A 12,237-nucleotide genomic window follows, 5' to 3' on the forward strand; every position below is an offset into this window, starting at 1 on the left:
CACACAAGAAGACAACAGCATATATAGGTTTAGCTCCAGCTTAGCATACAGAAGTTTAGCTACAGTTATGCTTCCTTGTGGATTTTAGCTTTTCCTTACTTGATTCTTTAGGAATGTTTTCTTTCTTACTTTTACAGAGAAGGACCAGAAAGAGGTGAGTACTTCATCAAAAAAAGCAATTAGCCAGGTAGAGCTATGGAAGGTCACAGATAAATACAATTAAACAATTTCTTCACAGGTTATTAAGAAGCCTACCTGATGACTACTGAACTTTAAAAAGCAGCACAAGATGCCATGTAAAAATTAATAACTATTAAAAACTATTAACAGTTCTCTCACCTCATTGGGTTTGTGGCCAGCATTCCTAATACATGCTTGTTTTAAAATAATACTGTTTTAAAACAGGATAGTTCATTCTGTAACAACGTGAAATACCTTAACTGTGAGAGACTGGAAAAGTGTCCTAGTGGTGGTCACTAGCAGCACCAAATCTCTCTGAAATGGAACAGCTTTTAATGATCAGAAAATGAAGTTTTAGTCCATCGTGTGCAGCTGAGTGTGAGTGGTTTTAGAGGTTAGTACACAAGGCAACTGAACCTAGCTTGTTGTAGTCTGCATTTCTCTATGTACAAGGAGCAGCCGTGTAGCCTGTTGGTGGGATTCAGCTGGCCAAATGCAGAGATCTAATATGAATATCTCATACAGTTCATATGAAGCACCATCTAAAAGGCCAGATTTTCGAATGATTTTGAAAAGAATCTAAGGCAACTAGCTCATGTGCAGATGTCTACACTGTAAACCATTCAAGTTAGGTAAATAGCATCCAGCATGTCTGTTCAAACATTAGCAGCTCTTGGGAGAGAACTTCTTAAGCTACTCAAACTTGATTGCATTTGCTTTATGTTAGTGGCAACACCAAGCTTTTAGGCTTATTTATAAAGTTTAGCATACCTTTTCATGGTATGTTTGTAACTCCTCTAAGTTATTTTGTTTAAATTATGACCATTTTTACATGGATTACAGAGATATAAGGCTAGATTATATCTTTCTTACAGTGTTGCAAACCACAATAAACTTCCACAATATTTGTGAAACTGTAATGGTAAAAATATCATGTACTTGAACAAAACAATGCTTGGATACAAGACTAAATCTCCTTAACTTACATCCCGAAGTTGAATGTATCTTTTTCTTGGTGGCACACTTGGCAAACAGGTCCCTGAGTTCAACAGCTCATTTCCATCTCTTGCTAAAGCTCATCACTTCCTCAGGTATGTAGGTTTAGCTGTTTACAAGGTCATGCGATAAACCAGATCAGAGATGTGATCTAGGTTAAAAGTAACACCTTCTTTCTCAGGGTTCCTTTTAACCTAGACAATTTCACCAACCTAGTTGACAGTGCCACCACATCAACAGCTGTACTAGCACAAGCGACAGAGTGATACTCAAAAGCAGAGGGTAAGAACAAGTGTTGAGGGGTGGAGACCAGTTAAGTCAGTTTTGTTGCCAAGGAAAAGATGCAAAGAATAGCACAGAACAGCAAAGTTGAAGAGGCTCCTCCAGATGATAATTCAGAGCAGAAGCCTAAGACAGTCTGAATTGCTCTCTGGAGGAGGCTCTCACTCCTTCAACTATGCAAGGCATCTAGGGAGACACGCCTCCTAATTTAGGCATCTAAGTTAGATGTTCAAACGTAGGCAGTGTATATTCCCCCTGAGAATGTGAATGGGATGTTATAATGCTTTAAAATATGTTTAACCAAAGCTGTGATACCAATGTCTGTTCTTTTATGAGATACTGTTCTTCGTGCCACTGACCCTCTACTGACACAATCAAGTTTCTCATTTATTAGATAAATGAACAACATTAACAAAATGCACATCGTCCAAATACAGTTTAAATTTTGAAGTTCGAAAAAGATTCCCAATTTTACTCTCAAAATATGAACCAGATTAAGTTGTTCACATGGAAACCACTGCAAGTTCCCTATAGTAATTGCATTAGGGGACCAGAAAGGGAAAAGAGATTTTTCACAATGTTCACCAGCATATCTTATTTACCTTTCTAGCTCTCCTTAAACATCGTTTTTAAAGTTTTCATTTAGGGACTTTGGCTAAACTTCTATCTGCAATTACATCTTGCCATTTACTACATTGCTCCTACCTACTCAAAACTTTTTACACATTCAGCGATGGGGGTTTAAGAAGTTACCAATAAATGAGAGAAGTTGTTCTTCCAACGCAGGTGCATGGCCTCCGGTGTGCTTACTTCCTGCCCTCCTGCCCTGCAGCATCTTGACGCTTAGGCACACAACACAACACAACTTTTCGGTGCATCTTTCTTCAACATAACCACCTTCATTGCCATTGATCACAGCACCATTCAAAGGACTGTTTGAGACAGTAGACGTAGCTATCTTCTGTTCTGGATGAATGTGTTTACACTAGTGGATTGTTAAAGCCAATTCATCTTCTAATATCTCGTACTGCAGAACTGGAACTAACATGCCTAAGAAATCAAAAACGCTGGGCAAGCCATTTATATGTATTAGACTGTGCTTTGTTTATTTTAGTGGTTTGGGCATCTAAACAGCATGTGCAAAAAGCTGCCCAACAGCTCCCTTATTTGAAACTGCCACTTTTAAGTCAGAGAAATATCTACAGAGGAAGGAGAATAATATATACCAGCATGACTTAAAATTAATGGCTGTGCCTGAGTTAACAGGCTCAACTGACGTCTTTGGTTCAAAGTATCAAAGCCTAGTATCCCACAGTTTTGTATCCATTTCCACTTAGCCCTCATAACTTCAATAAAACAATTGCCTATGGGTCATACGTGGTATTGCAACTGTGCACAGAAGTAGGTGCTCCGAGTAGCACTAAGCATGGAGTTCTCAGTCATTTTATGCATGCAGACCGGGCAGTTTGGCACCAGATGAAATTTTTAACAGCGAAGTTCTGCCTACCTTGTGTTCAGCAGGGGTGCCAGCTGAGCCCATCTTTTCTACCATGCTACTTACCACGAAACTAAAAGGAACTCAGTTACCATTAAGACCTCCACCCTTTTGCAAATGTAGTTGAAATTGGCCAATGAGATTCAAAATTACTGCAGTGGGACAGGCAGTGTGCAACTCCAGAAGTGTCACATCTTTAGCAAACCAGCCTAAAATTCACACCCTACCCATGAAGGAGTTATACTGCCGAACATTTTTTTTTGCTTAATTGTGCATCATGGGAGATTTCCTCTCAGTTGTCAACCCTAGCAGACAGATTAAGGGAACTTTGCCACTTGATACTGTCTAGTGGTCTGCCACAGGACTGAGATGATGTGAATAAACTTTTCTTTCCCCGTCCCAGTTTTCACTTAACAGTTGCTGATACACAGCTCCCTGGGCCTGACCCTACTTTCTCTGAGGTTTCTGTCCAAGTCTCCTCTCTCTTTGTTTTGACTGCTGTAAGGTACTTTCTTATTCCTTCTCCAAAGAGTAATGCTCTAACATAAGCAAAATGCTTCTGCATGTTAAGTATACACAGAAAAGAAACACTGTATCCTAGTTCCTGTTAATTCTTCTAATTGCTGTCCACAGACTCAAAGCAGAAGAACTGCTTATTTCAACATACCATGGGCTTGCTTCAACCCATCTCAAAGACCTGTCCTCTCTTCTACTTGTATTTTCCATTAATCTGGCATTGGCTTGTTCTCCATCATTTTAATCAACCTAGTCATAACTGCTATGACAACTTTATCTCTCTGTGGCTCTAACAATGCAACAAACACATGAGGTGGGACTCCTCTCACCTACCTTCAGGCATCTACAGTGCAAACACTTATATTTATGCTGATCAGCTAAGTCTGCTATAAGCACTGGAAAAAATTAAACACATTCAGGGCACAGTCCACCTTGGTCAAAGCGGGAATTGTATCCCTGAGTACCTCTCTCTCTCTCTCATGAAAAAACTTAGAGGAAAGCTAACTCCGAGGCAAAGGTCTACAAGACATATGTCTACATGACAGATGTCTACATTTGACCCGATAAATACAAACACCCGTGTCCATTCCTACTCTCACTTTCTGGCTTAACTGAAATCTCATTTGAAAATCAACTGCTTTCCCTTGAACTGTCCTCTATTAACAATTCACAGCATTTTGAGATGTACCTTGTGTGAAAGATGTTGACTAAATCCTTCTGTGTTGCCACTCCATCACAATTTCTCAAGGTTCAGACTCTGAGGTTCTTTCCTGGGAGAGAAATTGGTGGATGTGTCATACTGATAAATATCATACCATAAAAATATCTATGCAGAAGAACAATTACTATGTGTGTATGAAAATTAACAGTGTGTGTCTACTGATGCCTTTACCGAGTTGTGCATAACTTCCCTCGGAAGGTGAATGCCCATGAATATGTAACAGGCACCTTCTTTTCCCTATTGTTTCCCTATTGTTTTTCACCTTCCATTATTACAGCATTTCTGAATGTAGCCTGTAAGACCGTTGGTAAAGAGTTATGTCTGCATGTGAGCATTAAAGATTATTATGAAGGCACAATAATTCCTGTAGTCTAGTTAAATATAATTGCAAGGGGAAGGGAAGACAAAAGCAAAGGGCAGTTCATAATTCATAGACATCTTGTATGTTTTCAACCTTGTCCTGCAGAACTTTGTGTGTGGGAGGAGGTTACAAATGAAGCTCTCTGCTACTTTGTGCTAAAAGCCTGTGTCAGCCATCAGAGTTAGACACAGTCTATGGAATTTATGTAATGATAACCAAATCAATTCAGAAACCAGTTGTGTTAATCTGACACAGAGCCTAAGAGCAGATAGCTTCAAACTTATCTGACAGTGTCTGCAATTACTCTAGCTGAAGAGACACTTTTGAACCAAATCAAATGTTCACGACAAAAGAGTTACATTAATTTATATCATCTTCTGATTGAACTGACTAGAATAAATCACAGAGAGAGGGCACACAATCAGCTCTGCTGGCAGATTTGCAGATCACTGGAAAGGGGCATGTTAAGTCTCTGGGGTTTGGCGGTGAGTAATGCTCTCCGCCAACAAAGCTGGAGCCCGCCTAACCACACCCACCAACATCATGTCTTACCCAGAACTGCTAGGTTTATAGCTTCTATCAAAAAATAAGATATAAGCCGTGAGAATATACTCATAGCAGAACAAGTTTCAGTGGCTTAAGTCTCACACCCCCTCCCAGCAATTTCTTACCTTCTCTTTGCCTGAGATTACTGCCTCACAGCAGAGTCAGTGGAATGAAACACATGCAGTAGTCCCAGCTGCCTCAATACAAGGTCCAGCAAGTTAGCTTAAACTGCTGATAAAGATGACTTTAATGCCATATTTTGTATTAAAATGGATTAGAAACATTAGTGTTTTCCGGTCTGGGACTGTTGTGGAGGCAGGAACCTTCAGTAAGGAGGCAGAATAGATGGTCAGGGAAGCAGTATGTTTTGCATCACTCCAGTCAGATTTGCTGGAGTTTGTCCAACTGCAACAATAGGAAAGGCTATGAAATGCCACAGTCATGGCTACCATTCTTTTGCCTATTAACGAATTTATGAACTTCTGATTATCTGGCTGGACTAAATGACCTCCTGAGGTTCCTTTCAACCTGAATTATCCTGTGATCCTTACCTATACCTAGCGTGCATGGCTAGGAACCTGGAGATGCGGTCCTCTTCCTGCCGACTCAGTCACTTAGCAGATCTCGGCAAACTGTGTAGACCAATGTTTACCAAACTTTCCCTCTGAGGGTGACACTGGTATTGCTCTGGTGTTGAGCAACTACTTTTCAAAGGGACGTTAGCGGTAGTATGGGTACCCTCTGCCATTAGGAAGCAGCCCCACTCGACTCAAGAATCACTAAAAAAAGGGACGGGCAAAAAAAACCCAAACCAAACAAACAGAGATTACGACTAAATAACCAACCTCCTCTGCGTCAGTTTCCTAGCTGGAGGATATGGTCCTCAGACGAAGCAGTTAACGTGTTGCCTAATGTGATAAGAAGTATATAGTCTTGTGGGAAGGGATATTACGGCGGTGCTGGAAGCAGGCTGCTTATGATCTGCTCACCCCGAGAAGTATTGGACTCTATAAGGTCTGGACAGCATCTATGCTTTTGGGTATATGAAAAGCCAGCAGGAATTGATGTCATGGGCAGGCAAGTTTGAAGAAATCTGGAAAAAGGGGAAGCCAGAGTTGCAGCTGTTATGAATTCATCACGATTTTGGCCCCAGTTCTAAAATACTCACAAAGGCATAAGAATCTCCACATGATTTTGAGGGAAGCAAGATCTGTAGATATACGAGTGACACATTCAGACATGCTGTATTGTTTAAGAGGCATACTGAGCTTTTAGTTTCAATCCCTGCTCTTTCACTTGTGTCAGTTAACATTTCTGAAAACCTTATTGTGAGATACAACCTCACGCTGCTACCTTAAAGTAACTACAATTGACATTTTCCGGAGAAATCACGTGTCATTATCAGGAGTGATCATCAGTGGGACACTCTCAGAGCTGTCACAAGGCAGCTCCAGCAATAACGAGTCACTGCAGTGGTGCAGCTGCATGCAGAAACACGGCTCGGATCTGCTGGCATCTCAATGGGCTGCTCCTGCCTCCGCGTCTCCTCTGCCTTCTTGCGCCTGCAGCAGCTCTGCAGGGTCAGCTAGTTCAGGAACTTGATCCAGCTGAATACTGGTAATTTTTTGGAGAGGCATAATTGGCTTTCCACCAGATCAGATCCCAGGCTTGCTTTGCCAGATGGCTACATAAGCGTTATTGCTGTGTAAATAACACACAGGGAAGCGTAGCCACCATCAGAGAGGAAGGCAGGACTGCCCCTTTTGGTGGCAATACAGACAGAGGCTGGCTTGCATTAACTGAAACGACATCCTCAGCAAGGTTTATAACCGCATTGCTCCCCTTGCAGGGGCCAGGCTGTTCGTATTAACTGTGAGATGCACAGTTCAGAAACGCTAGGTAACCTTCACCCTCAGCAGATGATACAAACTGGGTGGTGCCGTCCTGGGAGGCTGCCCGATTGCCAGGTATCACTTTGGTCCAAGGAACGGGCAAATCCCCAAATCTGTTCCTTTGCTGTCACATCAAAGCAACGAAACCCGCTCGCAAAGACGGTGTCGAGTCCCCCCAATACGGGACAACCGCATGTTTTCCCTTTCCTAGCCGCTCCTTTGGCTGAAGTGGCAGCAGACGAGGTTTGTATTCTGAGCAAGCGCCTTCACCCACTAAACCCTCAACACAGATGGCACACAGAGGACCAGAGGAAGCCGCACCGCAGCCAGCCGGGACGTCGTGGCATTTCGTTTCTCGCACTCCCACCCTCCTCCCTCGCCACCTCAGCTCCCCGCTCCCGCCCTTAGAAGGGGGAAGGCTCTCAGCCTGCCTCATGTTTTAAGACAAGAGATCTTCCCAAGGACTGCCTAAAACGCGGGTTGGGGCGGGGGGCGGCCGGCACCCTCAGCCATCCCCGGCCACGCAGCGGGATTTTTTTTCCCCTTTGTGTTAAAACTCGCCGGGAAAACCCCACCCTTCCCCCCCCCCAACCCTGACGGGCCGGGGCCGAGGCCGCTGGCAGAGGCCGATGCCCGACCGCTCGTTCCGCACCGGGCCCCGGGGACCCGGCGACCTCCCGGCGGGGGCGGAGTAGCGGGATGCGGCTCCGTCCCCTCGCCGCCGCCATGGCAACCACCCGTCGCCGCCCCCCCCCCCCCTCCGTGCTTCTCCCCCCGCTCCTCTCCCCGGTCTGACAGAGCAAGAAGGGCTGCGCCCCCCTCCCCGCACCGCTCCCGTCCGCGGACACGCACCCCGGCTCTCCCAGGTAACGGCAGGGCCCGGCTTTACAGGGCGGCCTCTCACGGCCGGCGGCGGATCGGACCTCGACCCAACGGGGCCGCCCTCCCGCCGCCGCCGCCGCCTCCCTCAGCGCGGCGGCGGGAACGGGAGGGGGGGGATAGCAGCGGGGAGAGGCTGGCGGAGGGCAGGCCCCCCCCCCCCACACCGCGGAGCCTGCTGGGAAGTGTAGTCCGCGCTCCCCCCCGGGGCGCTGGGGGCTGAGGGGAGAGGCGGCGGGTGAGGACTACAAACCCCAGCGCGCTCGGCGGCGGGGGGGGGGGGGGAGATGGGTACCGCGGCTTTGCCCCCGCAGAGGACACTGTTGTGAGGAGGCGGCGATGGCGGGGCGGGGGGGAAGCGACGACGACTCTCTGTGAATGAGGGCGTTGAGGCGACTTGTCTCTCCGGAGCCGCCTGTGAGGGGATGGCTGGGCCGGAGCCGCCTCTGAGGGGACGGCGGGGCCGGGAGCCGCCTCTGAGGGGGATGGCGGGGCCGGAGCTGCCTCTGACGGGACGGCGGGGCCGGGAGCCGCCTCTGAGGGGACGGCGGGGCCGGAGCTGCCTCTGAGGGGGACGGCGGGGCCGGGAGCCGCCTCTGAGGGGGGTGGCGGGGCCGGAGCTGCCTCTGAGGGGGGTGGCGGGGCCGGAGCTGCCTCTGAGGGGGGTGGCGGGGCCGGAGCTGCCTCTGAGGGGATGGCGGGGCCGGGAACCGCCTCTGAGGGGATGGCAGGGTCGGAGCGCTGTGGATGGGGATGAAGGGTGTCCGTTTACCACTGCCGGGAGCGGGAGGGAGGGACAAGTGTGGAAGGGGAACACGGTGCCTGGGGTGGGGGGGTGCGGGAGGAGGAGTATGAGGGGCGGAGGGGCAGCCTGCGGTGCTGAGGGGAGGGTTGCGGCAGCGAGGGAGGGGTATGCGGCAGGCCGGGCTGGGTGGGAGGGGTGGGAGCACGGTGGGTCGATGGCTGCGGGAGGAAGGGCGTGTTGCGGGAGGAGGGAATTGCCGGCGTCCCGGGGGAGGGTGGATTGGGCGGCGTGTGGATGGAAGCGGGGGACTCTGCTGGAGGTTGAGGAAGGAAGGAGTACGAGGAAAGGGGCAGCTGGGAGCGTAGGTGGATGGATGGAAGGGGAGAGATCTGCTGGAGGAGGAGGAATGGCTGAGCAGATGCAAGGGGAGGGCTATGCGGAAGGCAGAGTGCATTGGAGGGTGGGTAAATGGATACGGAGGAGGCAGCGGCCAAAGAGAGCCAGGAGCTCGTGGCTGTGGAAAGTTTCCCCAACCAGTTTACTTTATAGTTTGCATTTTCACGTGTCCTACCACGCTTTGGCTCAGTTGAACTTGTTGCACTAGGTGGTCTTTACATGAGCAGACACAGCATTACTTTTTAAAATAATTTTACTTCATCTCTATTGTGCCCACATTTCTGTCATGATGTCAGTATTGGCATTTGTCTCTTTTCCCTCTCCATTTCCTCTGATGACAGTTCTAGTGTTATCCTTTATCTTGTATTCCCCAACGGGCATGAGGGGGAATAAAATTACAGTTCTTGTTCCATATCATATTTAAAATATACATATTTATGACTGGTATATTAGAGGTAGTTGTTTTTTCTTCCTGAAAATCTGCGTCTTAAAAGCATCAGTACTTCCTTTTATATGAATATTGAATGTCTATTCCTAATACAGTTTCAGATGTCACAGAGATGGGCTTCTTTCCAACGGATGTTTGATTTTTATTGCAGTTGAGGGGTTTTGGGCGGTTTCTTTTTCTTCATTCCCTCCACCCCCATGTCAGATATATCCTAGGCAGGCTTAGGCTTCTTGCAGCTCCTGATACTTAGCAGACTGCAGAAGTGAACATCACTGCTGCAGCACCCTTCCAGGGTGCTTTGCTCTCAGAGACTTGGGCTTTTGAGCAGGTAATGGAGAGGAATGGATCTTGCCCTGAGCTAATCACAGTCTCAAGATAGAAAAGTAAATGGAAGACAAGGAAACAACAATAGGCCTTTATCTGGTTTTCTGTGTAAATAATTGCAAAGAAAAAAAAAAGCTGATTCTTCTGGGGATGAGCTGAGAAATCTGAAGACTTGATGTCTGTAGCACTAACAGCAATATGCATATAAATGTGTATTTTAAAGAATATATACGATTCTTTAGAACAATTTAAAAAAGCAAAAGTCTCATTAAAAAATACATACTCATAGTCCTAGAGAGCCAGTTCTTTGGAATTCAGAGGGGAATTTGAAAGGTGGAAAAGTATTCAGGCCTAAATTCTGACCTTATGAGTCAGGGTTATAAACACATGTGTGAGTCCATTAAACCTGCAATTATTCATGGAAAGTTTATCTGGGTTGCAGATTGGCTGCACTAGGAATGTAGCAGCACCAGAACTGAATCTTTGTGGAGCTGACTATGGTCTGGCAGAGCTCATGAGCTGCAGCGCTGTGGGAACATGGATATATGCTGTATCCAGGGCCAGGTGCAGAAGCAGTTTAACTGCCTTTCTTGGCACAGAGCCCGACCTAATAAACACTTTGAACCCAAGCTGGCTCTGCACAGACCCGTCTTGGGAGTCTTTGGTGGCATGTTTGCTCTACCAGAAGTGCTTACACACGGGATGTGCAGAGAAGCAAGTGGCTCCACAAAGGGACAGAGGGATTGTTGCTTTGGGCCGAGTTCCACTTTGTTGAGCTCTGGACAAGTCCTGCAGAATCCTTCAGGTATCTAAGCCCTGCATCCTGTCAGAGGAGGGGTCGGTCACCTCAGGGCTGGTGCCACCTGAACACTGGCTTGGGTTTGGTGTGGTACTAATGCCAGAAGCCCTGGAGACTGTGCTGGAGAGAAGAGAGAGGTGTGGAGCCAGCCTGGGTCCATCAGGGCTGAGAAGGGGAAGAAGCTAGCAAGCCTCTCATTGCCTAAACTGTTGTGTGTATGGAGCTGCGCTCCCTAGAGTGCCCTGTAGTGTTCGTGTTAGCTGTTTTCGTTTCTGTTACCCAGCCTAGCTGACGAACACTTCGTTACTCTGAATAATGGTGATGTGACTGTACAGATATGCCTGAAGCGGGTACGTGAGCTGCTCTGGGGAAGGACACATTTTGCTGTCAGTTTTAGGAATAGCACAGCCATCTCTGATTCTGCTCCTTCTAGTTCCTCAGAAAATTGTAGTTCAAAGGCTTTGCAAATGGCCATTTCATTGTCCAGGGTGCTTTCTGTTTGGTGCAATAGTATATAATCTCTAATTAAAACACTGACCAACTGTTTAGTGTTTCTTAAGTATTTGTGTTTACTGTTAAGTTGTGGTGAATGTCTTCATTTGAAGATTTTTTTTTTTCACTTGCGTTTAAAGTAACATTCAACTCTCCCTTTCAGGTTAGCTCTCAGAAGATTCCACAGAAAAATAGTTTGAGACCTATGTGCATGCTGCTTCTCCTTCCCATTTCCATACACATTTCCCCATTAACTCCACATCTGCTATTTCAAAACAGTTTCAGTGCAAAGCAGCCAAAAAACAGTTAACAGAAAGCAGTTAACTGAATTGAAAGATCTCCTCGGTGCTGGGTTTCCTGGACCACGGGGTGTGTGTATGTTTTCTCTGGTGTGTGTGCTGCTTTGGAGTGACATCTCGAACGGGGATAGCATTACCTACTGCAACTCCTGGTGCCCCTGCTGCGGTTGTAGCTGTTCTTGTCTTGCTGTGATGCACACAGCAAAAGGAAAAAAAGAAAAGCGCACTTGCGTAGCACACTTCTCGTCTTTGATTCAAGAAGCCATTTAAATGTAGTTTAAATCCAAATGTGCTGGAACTGAGCCACGTTCTTATTTATATATATATTTTTAACAGGAGTTGTGATCCTGTGAGGTAATGATTGTTCGCTTCCACACCAGTCCATGGGACCACAGCTGCAAGTTTAAACAAAGCCAAGTTAACGGGGAAAGACAGATTTGGCTGTGGAACTTGGCAAGCCTTTTGTTTGTTTGTCTTTTATCTGACAATGATCAGTTAAAATGTTGTTTTTGTCATGCGAACGTAATGCCTGCTAATTGTCTGCAGCATCAGAGATTGCTTCTGAACAGGGACAGTTAATTATTAGAAATGAAGACCAGTTTTTCTGCACCCAAGTCAAAAGAAAAGGGATAATCTTTCTGATAAAGCAGGCAAGATTTATTTAAATTTTTTTGAATAATTAAATTTTTTAATAACTTAGTCTTAAAAATAAAAATATGTCAAGCATATGAAAAAGAAATACAGCATGTATTTCCATCAGAAATAGACTTCTGTAGGCTTCTAGTAGGAATTGCATGTCATGCAGGGAAAAAATGCTTTTTTCTGCCTCTGATATTGTTCCAGTTAGTGTTGCAGTTTATGCTTTT

The 12,237-nt window shown here is 46.2% G+C and overlaps 1 protein-coding gene and 1 long non-coding RNA gene across 9 annotated transcripts in view; one reads left to right on the forward strand and one right to left on the reverse strand.

The window, feature by feature from the left end:
- LOC138690141 (uncharacterized) overlaps positions 1 to 7,999 on the reverse strand; it is a 58,917-nt gene extending 50,918 nt beyond the window's left edge. For 2 of the 3 annotated variants that reach the window (XR_011328942.1, XR_011328940.1), the window contains exons 1-4: positions 7,842 to 7,999; positions 6,087 to 6,190; positions 5,649 to 5,876; positions 4,158 to 4,239 (exon numbers count right to left, since the gene is read on the reverse strand). This is a non-coding gene — a long non-coding RNA (uncharacterized lncRNA). The remainder of the gene's footprint in view (positions 1 to 4,157; positions 4,240 to 5,648; positions 5,877 to 6,086; positions 6,191 to 7,841) is intronic. The other variant, XR_011328941.1, reaches the window with a different exon arrangement.
- Positions 7,723 to 12,237, forward strand: part of KATNAL1 (katanin catalytic subunit A1 like 1) — a 43,478-nt gene continuing 38,963 nt past the window's right edge. Inside the window, exon 1 of one of the 6 annotated variants that reach the window (XM_069808059.1) lies at positions 7,723 to 7,855. The gene's annotated coding sequence lies outside the window, so the exon portion shown is untranslated. Of the gene's footprint in view, positions 7,856 to 8,146; positions 8,286 to 12,237 lie in introns of those variants that run through there. The other 5 variants (XM_069808056.1, XM_069808057.1, XM_069808060.1 and 2 more) reach the window with 5 other exon arrangements.

The sequence above is a fragment of the Haliaeetus albicilla genome, chromosome 20 (genome assembly GCF_947461875.1).
Source record: "Haliaeetus albicilla chromosome 20, bHalAlb1.1, whole genome shotgun sequence".
Lineage (NCBI taxonomy): Eukaryota > Metazoa > Chordata > Aves > Accipitriformes > Accipitridae > Haliaeetus > Haliaeetus albicilla.